At 43.5% G+C, this 13,620-nt stretch overlaps 1 protein-coding gene across 1 annotated transcript in view; it reads right to left on the bottom strand.

The window, feature by feature from the left end:
• The window catches only part of RAPGEF5 (Rap guanine nucleotide exchange factor 5), a 265,810-nt gene that overhangs the window by 171,933 nt on the left and 80,257 nt on the right, over nucleotides 1-13,620 (bottom strand). The gene's annotated exons all lie outside the window — the stretch shown is intronic.

The following is a 13,620-nucleotide window of genomic DNA, read 5'->3' as shown; positions in this document are numbered from 1 at the left end:
GGACCAATCACAGCCAAGGCGCGACATTTAAACTACCGGTGACTGCGCTGCAGACGCCATTCCGGTCTGGAATAGCGTGCAGAGCGGTCACCGTGCCTATCTGCCGTGATACTGACCTGATCCTTGCTAATACTTACCTGATCCTTGCAAATACCTTACCTGATTACCTGATCACTGCTTGTAGCGTGCTGGACGCTTCCTGGATCTGACTTCTTGGGACTTCCTGCTGCTGCTGCAGTGTGATAGAGAGATAGAGAGATAGAGAGAGAGATAGAGAGATAGTGACAGAGAGAGCTATATTTTGTGTCTGCTACCCCCCCTTTTTGGTTTTTTTTTTATATATAAATAACTGTCAGTGCTGCTGCTGCAGTGTCATAGAGTGATAGATAGTGATAGATAGTGAGAGATAGAGAGATTTGTGTCTGCTACCCCCCCCTTTTTGGGGGTGCAGTTTTTTTTTTATATATATAACTGTCAGTGCTGCTGCTGCAGTGTCATAGAGTGATAGATAGTGAGAGATAGAGAGATAGAGAGAGATAGTGACAGAGAGTGATAGAGAGTGTATATTTTGTGTCTGCTACCCCCCCTTTTTGGGGGTGCAGGTTTTTTTTTATACATATAACTGTCAGTGCTGCTGCTGCAGTGTCCTAGAGTGATAGATAGTGATAGATAGTGATAGATAGTGATAGATAGTGATAGATAGTGATAGTGATAGATAGTGATAGATAGTGAGAGATAGAGAGAGATAGTGACAGAGAGTGAATATTTTGTGTCTGCTACCCCCCATTTTGTGCTGATCAGTATATCTGTGCTGATCAGCAACTTTTTGGGGGCGCAGGTTTTTTTTTTTTTTATATATATACCTGTCAGTTGCTGCCAGTTGCACTGTCAGTTGCACCAAAGGTTGTGCACCTGCTGCCCCTCACTGGTAATCAGTGTTGCATCACTGATCACCTTTTTTTTTTTTTGAGGCTGCTGTGGGGTCTTTTTTTAATTTTTTTTTTACACACACTGTGATTTTGTGGGTGTCCTGTGGCCACTGTGCGCTGATCAGTGACGTACATCACTGATCAGCTTTTTCGGCACAGGGTTGATCTATTTTTTTTTTTTTTTTGATCAAATTCCTGTTGCCTTTGAGCGCTGTTCAGTGACGGACGTTACTGACCAACATCTGTGCTCAATTTTTGGCGCAGGAGCTTTTTTTTTTTTTTTTAACCCCTTCAATTTTTTTTTTTTTTTATTGGGATCAAATTCCTGTATAAAGTATTTTTTTTTTTCTGCACTACATACACACTACACACTACATACCCCCCGGGTTGAAATAAAGTTTGTACCCCCCCCCCCCTACACTATACACGTGTTGAAACATTTCACTACCAGTAACACAAAAATAAAAATGGCATCCCAAATGTCATCCCAGTCATCCAGAAGAATGTATTCAGTGGAGGAGGCATATGCCATGCTTGCCTCTGATTCTGACACAGCCAGTGAGGCAAGCGGGGAATTTGAAGGATTCATCTTAAGCTCCTCTTCCTCCTCTAGTGATGAGGGACCCCCTCAAAGACGCCCCCGTAGAGCAGCTGAGACCCCCCCCCCCAATAATTGATCTCGTATGGACCCCACCACCAGACAATTTTGAGCCCCAGGTTCCTGAGTTTTTGGCCATGCCAGGAATCCAATTTGATTCCACAGGTCTCAGAGAAATTGACTTTTTCAAATTATTTTTCTCTGATGATTTTATAAATTTAATGGTGGACCAAACTAATTTATATGCCCAGCAGTTTATTGCTCAAAACCTCACGTCATCATTTGCTAGGTGGACCCCTGTAGATGCAGTAGAGATGATGACGTTTTGGGGTCTGGTGTTTCATATGGGCATAGTAAAAAAGCCAGAAATTAGGCAATATTGGAGTACAGATGTTCTGTACAGCACCCCATTTTACCGTATGGCCATGCCCCGGGCTCGATTTGAGACGATCCTTAAATTTTTGCATTACAACGATAATGCACAGTGCCCTCCCAGAGATGATCCCACCTTTGACCGGCTATTCAAAGTCAGGCCGGTCATTGATCATTTCAGTGCCAAATTTGCAGAGATGTACATCCCTGAAAAATTTATTTGTATTGACGAGTCCCTTATACATTTTAAAGGAAGGGTTAAATTCCGCCAGTACCTTCCCAGTAAGAGGGCAAGGTATGGCATAAAAATGTATAAGCTGTGTGAAAGCACCTCAGGGTACACCCACATGTTTAGGGTATATGAAGGGAAGGATTCAAGAATTGAACCGCCAGAATGCCCCCCCTCCCTCGTAGGTGTTAGTGGAAAAATTGTCTGGGATTTAGTGCACCCCTTCCTGGATAAAGGTTATCACCTCTATGTGGATAACTTTTACACTAGCATCCCCCTGTTTAAGGCCCTTGGTTCAAGAGGTACAGCAGCTTGCGGTACTGTGCGCAAAAACCAAAGAGGCCTCCCAAAAACGCACATTGCCCAAGTAATGAGAAGGGGTGAAAGCAGGGGAATATGCACCGAAAATATGTTGTTGGTCAAATATAAGGACAAGAGGGATGTCCTTATACTGACAACAATTCACGGAGACAGTACCACCTCCGTCCCTGTACGAGGTACCAGTACCCACACCTCCAAACCTAATTGTATCCTGGATTACAATAAGTACATGGGCGGAGTGGATCTTTCAGATCAGGTACTGAAGCCGTACAGTGCCCTGCGGAAAACAAAAATCTGGTACAAGAAGCTGGCCGTGTATATCATCCAGATGGCACTGTATAACGCTTACGTGCTATTCCGTTCTACCGGCCAGAGGGGGACATTTATGCACTTTCAAGAGGAAGTCATAAAGGGCCTAATATTTGGGAACCAGCAGGCAGAGGGCCCCAGTACTTCTAGTACTGGCCCCCGTATTGTACCAGGGCAGCATTTTCCTGATGAAATCCCCTCCACTGGAAAAAAGGGCAGGACACAAAAAAGGTGCAAAGTTTGCTATAAAAAGGGAATAAGAAAGCAAACTATTTTCCAGTGTGACACTTGCCCCGACAAACCCGGCCTATGTATAAAGGAGTGTTTTAAAATATACCACACATCTATGGATTATTAGGTTCATAATTTCACCGTGCTTCGGGGGTCTTGCTAATGCCACATAGCACCCACCATTCATTCCACCAGAATCTGAGCCGCAAAATCCAAAAATCACTCCTTCCCTTCTGAGTCCTGCCATGCACCCAACTGGTATTTTTCGGTCACATGTGAGGCATTGCCGTACTCGGGAGAAATTGGGGCACATATATTGGGGTGCTTTTTCTCCTTCATACCTTCTGAAAATGAAAAATTTTGAGCCAGAACTGCATTTTTGTGTAAAAAAATTTAATTTTTCATTTTCACTGCCCAGTTGTACCACAATTGGTGAAACCCCTGGGGGTTTGAAATGTACACTATACCCCTAGATGAATTCCCTGAGGGGTGTAGTTTGCAAAATGGGGTCACTTGTGGGGGGGTTCCACTGTATTGGTGCTTGGGGGGTCTTGCTAATGCGACATAGCACCCACCAACATTCCACCAGAATTTGTGCTGCAAAATCCAAATATCACTCCTTCCCTTCTGAGTCCTGCCACTTTTTGGTCACACATGTGGCATTGCCGTACTCGGGAGAAATTGGGGCACAGATTTTGGGGTGCTTTTTCTCCTTCATACCTTCTGAAAATGAAAAATTTTGAGCCAGAACTGCATTTTTGTGTAAAAAAATGTAATTTTTAATTTTCACTGCCCAGTTGTACCACAATTGGTGAAACCCCTGGGGGTTTGAAATGTACACTATACCCCTAGATGAATTCCCTAAGGGGTGTAGTTTGCAAAATGGGGTCACTTGTGGGGGGGTTCCACTGTATTGGTGCTTTGGGGGTCTTGCTAATGCGACATAGCACCCACCAACATTCCACCACCAAAAATCACTCCTTCCCTTCTGAGTCCTGCCATGCACCCAACTGGTATTTTTTGGTCACATATGAGGCATTGCCATACTCGGGAGAAATTGGGGCACAGATTTTGGGGTGCTTTTTCTCCTTCATACCTTATGAAAATGAAAAATTTTGAGCCAGAACTGCATTTTTGTGTAAAAAAATGAAATTTTTCATGTTCACTGCCCAGTTGTATCAAAATTGGTGAAACCCCTGGGGGTTTGAAATGTACACTATACCCCTAGATGAATTCCCTGAGGGGTGTAGTTTGCAAAATGGGGTCACTTGTGGGGGGGTTCCACTGTATTGGTGCTTGGGGGGTCTTGCTAATGCGACATAGCACCCACCAACATTCCACCACCAAAAATCACTCCTTCCCTTCTGAGTCCTGCCATGCACCCAACTGGTATTTTTTGGTCACATATGAGGCATTGCCATACTCGGGAGAAATTGGGGCACAGATTTTGGGGTGCTTTTTCTCCTTCATACCTTATGAAAATGAAAAATTTTGAGCCAGAACTGCATTTTTGTGTAAAAAAATGTAATTTTTCATGTTCACTGCCCAGTTGTATCACAATTGGTGAAACCCCTGGGGGTTTGACATGTACACTATACCCCTAGATGAATTCCCTGAGGGGTGTAGTTTGCAAAATGGGGTCACTTGTGGGGGGGTTCCACTGTATTGGTGCTTGGGGGGTCTTGCTAATGCAACATAGCACCCACCAACATTCCACCAGAATCTGAGCTGCAAAATCCAAAAATCACTCCTTCCCTTCTGAGTCCTGCCATGCACCCAAATGGTATTTTTTGGTCACATGTGAGGCATTGCCGTACTCGGGAGAAATTGGGGCACAGATTTTGGGGTGCTTTGTCTCCTTCATTCCTTGTGAAAATGAAAAATTTTGAGCCAGAACTGCATTTTTGTGTAAAAAATGTAATTTTGCATTTGCACAGCCCAGTTGTATCAAAATTGGTGAAACCCCTGGGGGTTTGAAATGTACACTATACCCCTAGATGAATTCCCTGAGGGGTGTAGTTTGCAAAATGGGGTCACTTGTGGGGGGGTTCCACTGTATTGGTGCTTGGGGGGTCTTGCTAATGCGACATAGCACCCACCAAAATTCCACCAGAATCTGAGCTGCAAAATCCAAAAATCACTCCTTCCCTTCTGAGTCCTGCCATGCACCCAAATGGTATTTTTTGGTCACATGTGAGGCATTGCCGTACTCGGGAGAAATTGGGGCACAGATTTTGGGGTGCTTTTTCTCCTTCATACCTTCTGAAAATGAAAAATTTTGAGCCAGAACTGCATTTTTGTGTAAAAAAATGTAATTTTTCATTTTCACTGCCCAGTTGTATCAAAATTGGTGAAACCCCTGGGGGTTTGAAATGTACACTATACCCCTAGATGAATTCCCTGAGGGGTGTAGTTTGCAAAATGGGGTCACTTGTGGGGGGGTTCCACTGTATTGGTGCTTTGGGGGTCTTGCTAATGCGACATAGCACCCACCAACATTCCACCACCAAAAATCACTCCTTCCGTTCTGAGTCCTGCCATGCACCCAACTGGTATTTTTTGGTCACATATGAGGCATTGCCATACTCGGGAGAAATTGGGGCACAGATTTTGGGGTGCTTTTTCTCCTTCATACCTTATGAAAATGAAAAATTTTGAGCCAGAACTGCATTTTTGTGTAAAAAAATGTAATTTTTCATTTTCACTGCCCAGTTGTATCAAAATTGGTGAAACCCCTGGGGGTTTGAAATGTACACTATACCCCTAGATGAATTCCCTGAGGGGTGTAGTTTGCAAAATGGGGTCACTTGTGGGGGGGTTCCACTGTATTGGTGCTTGGGGGGTCTTGCTAATGCGACATAGCACCCACCAACATTCCACCAGAATCTGAGCTGCAAAATGCAAAAATCACTCCTTCCCTTCTGAGTCCTGCCATGCACCCAAATGGTATTTTTTGGTCACATGTGAGGCATTGCCGTACTCGGGAGAAATTGGGGCACAGATTTTGGGGTGCTTTGTCTCCTTCATTCCTTGTGAAAATGAAATATTTTGAGCCAGAACTGCATTTTTGTGTAAAAAATGTAATTTTGCATTTGCACAGCCCAGTTGTATCAAAATTGGTGAAACCCCTGGGGGTTTGAAATGTACACTATACCCCTAGATGAATTCCCTGAGGGGTGTAGTTTGCAAAATGGGGTCACTTGTGGGGGGATTCCACTGTATTGGTGCTTGGGGGGTCTTGCTAATGCGACATAGCACCCACCAAAATTCCACCAGAATCTGAGCTGCAAAATCCAAAAATCACTCCTTCCCTTCTGAGTCCTGCCATGCACCCAAATGGTATTTTTTGGTCACATGTGAGGCATTGCCGTACTCGGGAGAAATTGGGGCACAGATTTTGGGGTGCTTTTTCTCCTTCATACCTTCTGAAAATGAAAAATTTTGAGCCAGAACTGCATTTTTGTGTAAAAAAAATTAATTTTTCATTTTCACTGCCCAGTTGTATCAAAATTGGTGAAACCCCTGGGTGTTTGAAATGTACACTATACCCCTAGATGAATTCCCTGAGGGGTGTAGTTTGCAAAATGGGGTCACTTGTGGGGGGGTTCCACTGTATTGGTGCTTTGGGGGTCTTGCAAATGCGACATAGCACCCACCAACATTCCACCACCAAAAATCACTCCTTCCCTTCTGAGTCCTGCCATGCACCCAACTGGTATTTTTTGGTCACATATGAGGCATTGCCATACTCGGGAGAAATTGGAGCACAGATTTTGGGGTGCTTTTTCTCCTTCATACCTTATGAAAATGAAAAATTGAGCCAGAACTGCATTTTTGTGTAAAAAAATGTAATTTTTCATTTTCACTGCCCAGTTGTATCAAAATTGGTGAAACCCCTGGGGGTTTGAAATGTACACTATACCCCTAGATGAATTCCCTGAGGGGTGTAGTTTGCAAATGGGGTCACTTGTGGGGGGGTTCCACTGTATTGGTGCTTGGGGGGTCTTGCTAATGCGACATAGCACCCACCAACATTCCACCAGAATCTGAGCTGCAAAATCCAAAAATCACTCCTTCCTTTCTGAGTCCTGCCATGCACCCAAATGGTATTTTTTGGTCACATGTGAGGCATTGCCGTACTCGGGAGAAATTGGGGCACAGATTTTGGGGTGCTTGGTCTCCTTCATTCCTTGTGAAAATGACAAATTTGGAGCCAGAACTGCATTTTTGTGTAAAAAAATTAATTTTTCATTTTCACTGCCCAGTTGTACCACAATTGGTGAAACCCCTGGGGGTTTGAAATGTACACTATACCCCTAGATGAATTCCCTGAGGGGTGTAGTTTGCAAAATGGGGTCACTTGTGGGGGGGTTCCTAACTTTTAGCATCTTATGGTGCCTAGAAACCTACATGGTGCCTAAAAAATAATCTCATAAAAAGGAGGCTCCAAAATCAAGTAGGTGCTCCTTCTATTATGAAGCCTGTGGTTTGGTCAACGTGCACACTAGGGCCACATATAGGATATTTATGAAAACAAAAGAATTGGGGGAATCAATTTTTAGTCACATTTCTCTAGTAAAATGTACTGTGTTCCTTAGAAAAATGTATTAAAATTGCAAATCTGCAAAAAAAATGAAATTTTGAAATTTCACCTACACTTTGTTTTAATTCCTGTGAAACACCTAAAGGGTTAACAAACTTCCAAAATGCTGTTTTGAATACTGTGAGGGGTGCAGTTTTTGAAATGGTATCATTTATGGGGGTGTCTCACATACAAGTCCCTCAAAGTCACATCAGAACTGAACTGGTCCCTAAAAAAATCAGTGTTTGAAATTTTCTTGAAAATTTGAGAATTTGCTATTCATATTGTAAGCCTCCTAGTGTCCAAAAAAATTAAAAGGAAGTTGAAATAATGATGGAAACGTAAAGTAGACATATGGTCTATGTTAGTTATTAACTATTTTGAGTGGTATGATTATTTGTCTCACAAGCAGAAAATTTAACATTTTGCAAATTGCTAAATTTTCCATTTTTTTCCGACATTTTGGTATTTTTCACAAAAAAACACAGACTGTATCGACGAAAATTTACCACTAACTTGAAGTACAATGTGTCACGAAAAAACAATCTCAAAATCACTGGGATAAGTAAAAGCAAAAAAAAGTTATCCCCACTTAAGTGAGACATGTCAGATTTGAAAAAAAGGGCTCTGTCAGGAACGCAAAAACTGGCTCTGTCAGGAAGGGGTTAATGTAGCTGCCACTGCCCCATCCAGGTTGTGAGTCCTGGCTATCAGTATGATTGAGCATGTAACTTACTTTGTGAGAGGACAGAGATAAAGCTGCTTTATGTGAAGAATCTGGAACTACAGTAGCTGCCCCATCCTGTCAGCATGAGCATGTCACTTGCTGGGTGAGAGGATGGGACGGAGGACAGCGGTGAAGCCGCTTCCTGTGCAGTCTCTGAATCTACAGTTGCTATGGCGCCGGCTGTGCGCGGCTGATGGACTGTTCAAGCACTTCAATGTGCGTCCGTTAGCCGCACACAGCCAGCGCCGCAGCTACTGTAGATTCAGAGACTGCACATGTAGTGGCTTCACCTCCGTCCTCCATCCTCCGTTCTCTCACCCAGTAAGTGACATGCTGTTTTCACCATACTATAGAGGGTGCAGGGGATTGCTTTGGAGCCCCACAACCCGCCGGGCCCCATAGCAACTGCATCCCCTGCACCCTCTATAGTTACACCACTGGTTGTGTGTCAATCGTATATTAGTGCCATAGCGCCTGATTATTTCGCCCAGTGGTAGCATGTATACTGCAATAAGCATGGGGGATAATATAAAACCTTGGGGGACACCACATGGCAGTTAAATGGGTGAAGATGAGTATTCCAGAGGAATCTCTCTTTGAATTGCCAGTAAGAAATTATTTCAACCAGTTAAGGACTGTGGCATCCAATCCACAAAATTTTTTCAGGCGCTCAAGCAGAAGCCCACGGTACACTGTGAGAATTGCTGCTGAGAGATCCAACAGGATTACATTTAAGCAGTCCCCTCTGTCTCTTGCCAAAAGAAGATCATTTAACACACACACACACACAGACACACACACACACACACACACACACCAGGGCTGTGTCATTGCTAAATCTTCTCCTGAATTCTGATTGAAATGGTTTATAAATGTCATGGGTTGTCCGATGGGTTTCCAGTTGATTTGCAACCACTATCGTAATAACCTTTCCTAGTAAAGGAACAGAAGTCTAGCCTGATTTTTCCTTTAATGAATATTTAGGAAAATACTGCACCAGTTTCCATTAACATTATTCTATTGCTTTCTCAAGCTTTCAAAACATAATGATAGGCACCATATAATGTTTATAATCTACAGGCAACAATGTTTTTCAACATGCTACATTCACTACGCTGTGTGCAGTTGCATAATTATGCACTTTATGAGGAATGTATAAGTTACTTTGGTTTTAAAATGCTTTAAAATTAAAAAACAGTTTATGGGATTATTTCACATAGGAAGCCATATGCTAATCCTAGTGTGAAATGGCCAAGCCTTGATTACGATCAGTGCCCTTCAATCATGGGGTATTCTTGTGATCCTACGTGTAAAACAGAGACACACAGGAGAGGTTTCTTTTCAGAATTAAGTTTTTTAGTCTAGAAATGTGCACGGATATTTGAAATTAGAGTTATATTTACATTCCGCGAGACCATCAGATTTTATTTGGGAAAATATGAGCTACATATGAATATATGAAAGGAAAGCAGGAAATTCTGTTTCCTTTAGAAATGTAATCTGTATGTATATTTTGTAAAATGATAGACTGATTGGTTAAAACACCACAAGAAGGAACTACCCCATGTAGGGCCAAAAGGCCTGCATGCCTCAGATGACTATATACCATCTGTGACATCAGGACGTGAACTGCTGTTAAACATGTATACACTGTATCCCCCTTTCAAAATCGAAAGGGGCATTTTTTAGATTATTTGAGCAATAAGCATCTTGCCTTCGAGACAACGGCTTTAAATCTTGTGGCCAAAGTTCTGTTCTCTGCCTGTTCTGAGTTGAGCCAGCATTCCAAGCTCCATTTTCTGCCAGCTCCCGTGCAGTGCCTGATCCAGGTCAGTGACCAGTGGGGGTCAGCAGGTGCCAGTCAGGAGGTGTGATAGCAGCATGCCTCTGCATATACAGCAGTATGTGGTTCAGTAGTAGGATCGCATGGTAGCATAAAAATACACGGCCACTGTGCAGTGGGTGGAAACAGTAACAGATGTTTACTGATAGTAAGAGGGATTCATAGTAAGAGGTCCCCTGAGACCCCATCCAAACCTGCAATCGCTTTGTGCACGCTGCAAGGCAGATATGGCCACATGAATCCATAGAAAAATACACAGGACACTTATTGGCTAATTCTGTAATGCATGTAATGCAGTCACACTTTTAGATGCCTCCAGTGATTGGAAGACCAATGGGAATATCCATCCAACAGTAGGTCACATATCTGAGTACATGTACATGTCACGCTGCTCTCACTGTTGCTGCCCAGTTGCCATCCAGTGACACCCACTCAGCCATTATTCAAAAAGGACTGAGGGGCAGATTTATTAAGCTCGGTGAAGTGATAAAGGGTCGGCCAATCAGCTCCTACCTGTGAAGTTACAGGCTTGGTTTGAAAAATGACAGGTAGGAGCTGATTGGCCGGTGATAAAATCCAGACACTTTATCACTTCACCAAGCTTAATAAATCTACCCCTGAGATACATACGACTGAGAATCGCTCATTGCTGCAATTGAAGCTGCTTAGGTAAGCTGTTTGCCTAAAAATACGACATGCAGCCACATTTAGACTTGTGGAGGCCATACGTCTGAGCCGTGGTTTTATCTTCCGCTGATCCGATCAAAGACCAATCCAATGAGGATTTCCAACATATCAGATTTCCCCAATCATCAACCCAGTCATTGGCAAAACGGGGACTTGCCCCAGTACTTGCTAGATGTCTTAGTCCAATTACATACAATTCAGTAACAGGCCCATAAGCTGTACCCTGAAGGACCTGTATACTTCCTTACTTCACAAGCGACTGTCACTGACAACTAAATCTGTATTTAAATTAACAGGGGGAAAAGCCCTAAATTCTATTTGATTTCCTCAACAACAACAACAAAAAAGGTCTATGTACAGATGTCTCTTCATGTATCTACCCACAATACACCATGCAGCGTGAGATGCCGCGCGCAAGTGAGCAGCCAGGTCCCATGCAGGTAGTTTCTGGTGCCTATTTTAGTTGCATCATGTTACGGCCAGGATGCATCAGGAGATGCGCTGATTAATGTATGAGGAAACATCTTACAAGTATATATGAGCAAAGTTGAAGATACAGTAAGTCAGTCTGTGCGCCTGCCAGCTTGAAGGAGGGTACAGCATAGGTGGTGACTCTGTACCCTCCAGTGGCGTATAACAGAATGTTACATATAGATTACAGTGTAAATACCATACGTTCCTCTCACTGGAAAAAAACGTCTCCTCTTCTCCGAACAATGGACAGCAAGAAAGAGGGATGCAATCCCCTGAATCAGCAACAATATGACTGGATACTCCAGAGATGACTCAGAATAGTACCGAAAATAAACAGAGAAATTGTACATAGTGTAATACCATTTTATTCATACATAAAATACACACATAACAGGTGGAACAGTGAGATAAAAAAATGGGCAATTACCCAAATGGTGTACACCTAAAATTAATTCAGTTCTCATATGCGCAAAAAAAGGAGGTATAAACCCAGGATATAGCCTCCACACTCAGGCAGGTATTTGGTCCACAGTTCATCCACGGTTTCATAGAATAAGAAACTAGAGCTCCAAACGCATTTTCAACCACTCCTGTTGTCTTTCTCAAGGAGAATACGCCAGTTTCATCCGTATCATATTTAAACCAGTGCTGTCCAATCCCGGACAAGTATAAACATGATAGACCTTTCACAAAACCAATAACAAAACATAATATATAGTTCTGTCCCCGCCGTTTTGTCAATTCGGGTCCGCGGCTCCCGCAAGTTGCGGCTTCACTTCCGGGGTAGGTCACTTCCACCGGAAATGTGTTAGGTCCATCTGGCCGCCGATCGGGCGTGTCGTGCCTCACTTCCGGTCGCCATATTGGAAGTGGAATATATTCTGAGAAACTTTTATTATCCCATTTTCAATTGCGGCAACGTCTTGAATTTTTCCTAGCGTCCACAAATGAATATAGTAGAAAGATGTTTTCTTATTAACAGCCGTACTTCCGGACCAATATTTCTTTATTACCAGATCCATTTTCATTCAGGGACCGGATTCAGTATTTAAAATGCTGGCAGTGAGTGAAACTACATCTCTTTCTCACATACAGAACACAGAGGCAATCACACATACAGAAACACAGAGACAATCACAAGGTAGCAGACTAGCTTTTGAAGCTTTTGCTTCTAGCGGGCTTAGCTAGTTGTACATATTGGGGGGTATTCTTGTTGATTTGGCAGCCTTGTGAGTCCACCAAACCCCACCTTGTGAATGGTTGGCTGGGGCCACCCATTTGCAAGGGTGACTCGCTCGCAGGGGCCTGAGAATGGATGTTGCACAGTAACATCCATTCGCAGGGCAGGGGGAACCTCCCACATCTTTCGCTGGTCGATGACCAGCGAAAGATGTGGAAGGTGCAAGCATACAAAAGTGACTTTCTAGTAAACTTACATATGCGTGCACGCTGGGAAGGAAATGGGTGGGCAGCTGACATCACCGCCCCCCACACCTGCAACATGGCCTCATTAGCATTGGAACACCCAGGGTGAAACGCTGGGCGTTCCCATATGCTAATGAGCTGAACCTCTCCATCCCCCGCCCGCTGTCCTGGGTGCATGCACCCGGCAAGCAGTCTGTTCGCACCCGGCGTATGCACATGCGCAGAAATGCGCACAGCGCCAACAATGGTGCCCGTGCGAACGCATTCCGGTTGAGAAGCAACCAGAATAAGGGTCATTGTTTGAATAGAAAATGTTCCAGAAAAATTGTGTTGAAACATTAGTTCATTCTGCAAATGTGGCAAGATTTCCTTTTAGCAGCACAGAGATTGATAACCATCGGTGTGAGATCTGTTTTATCATCTCTTATCTCACTTCATGCAAATGGGAATTACAAGAACGTAAATACACAACGCTGCTCTACCGGCACAGCATATATACCATCCTGATGTGTTAAAATGTCAGCACTGTGATGTACTGCAGAGAAGGGAGGAAATATATAGCTAGGTGGAACGTGTGATAGAATATTTTGAGAATGCAGCCCCTGGGGACTTGTGCACATGGTGTCTTGCAAGAGGATATGTAAGCTACAGCCACCTGTCAGGTCCTGAGCTGGCGACAATACCAGCTGCAACAATGAATGGGGGGGGGGGGGGGGGGGGGGGGGCTGAAATGCACAAACATAAACTGTCATCTAAAATTGTTCAAAGTGTCAGAGAAAAGAATAATACATACAGGTGACTTCTGCTTAATTGTCGGAGATGGAGGAACAGTTCTCCAAATGAGAGCCATGGCCAAGGCCAAATTGTATTTATACAACTCACTCATTTTACTA

The sequence above is a fragment of the Crinia signifera genome, chromosome 5 (genome assembly GCF_055691185.1).
Source record: "Crinia signifera chromosome 5, ASM5569118v1, whole genome shotgun sequence".
In the NCBI taxonomy this organism is placed as follows: domain Eukaryota; kingdom Metazoa; phylum Chordata; class Amphibia; order Anura; family Myobatrachidae; genus Crinia; species Crinia signifera.
This window is presented reverse-complemented; position numbering and strand designations above follow the sequence as displayed.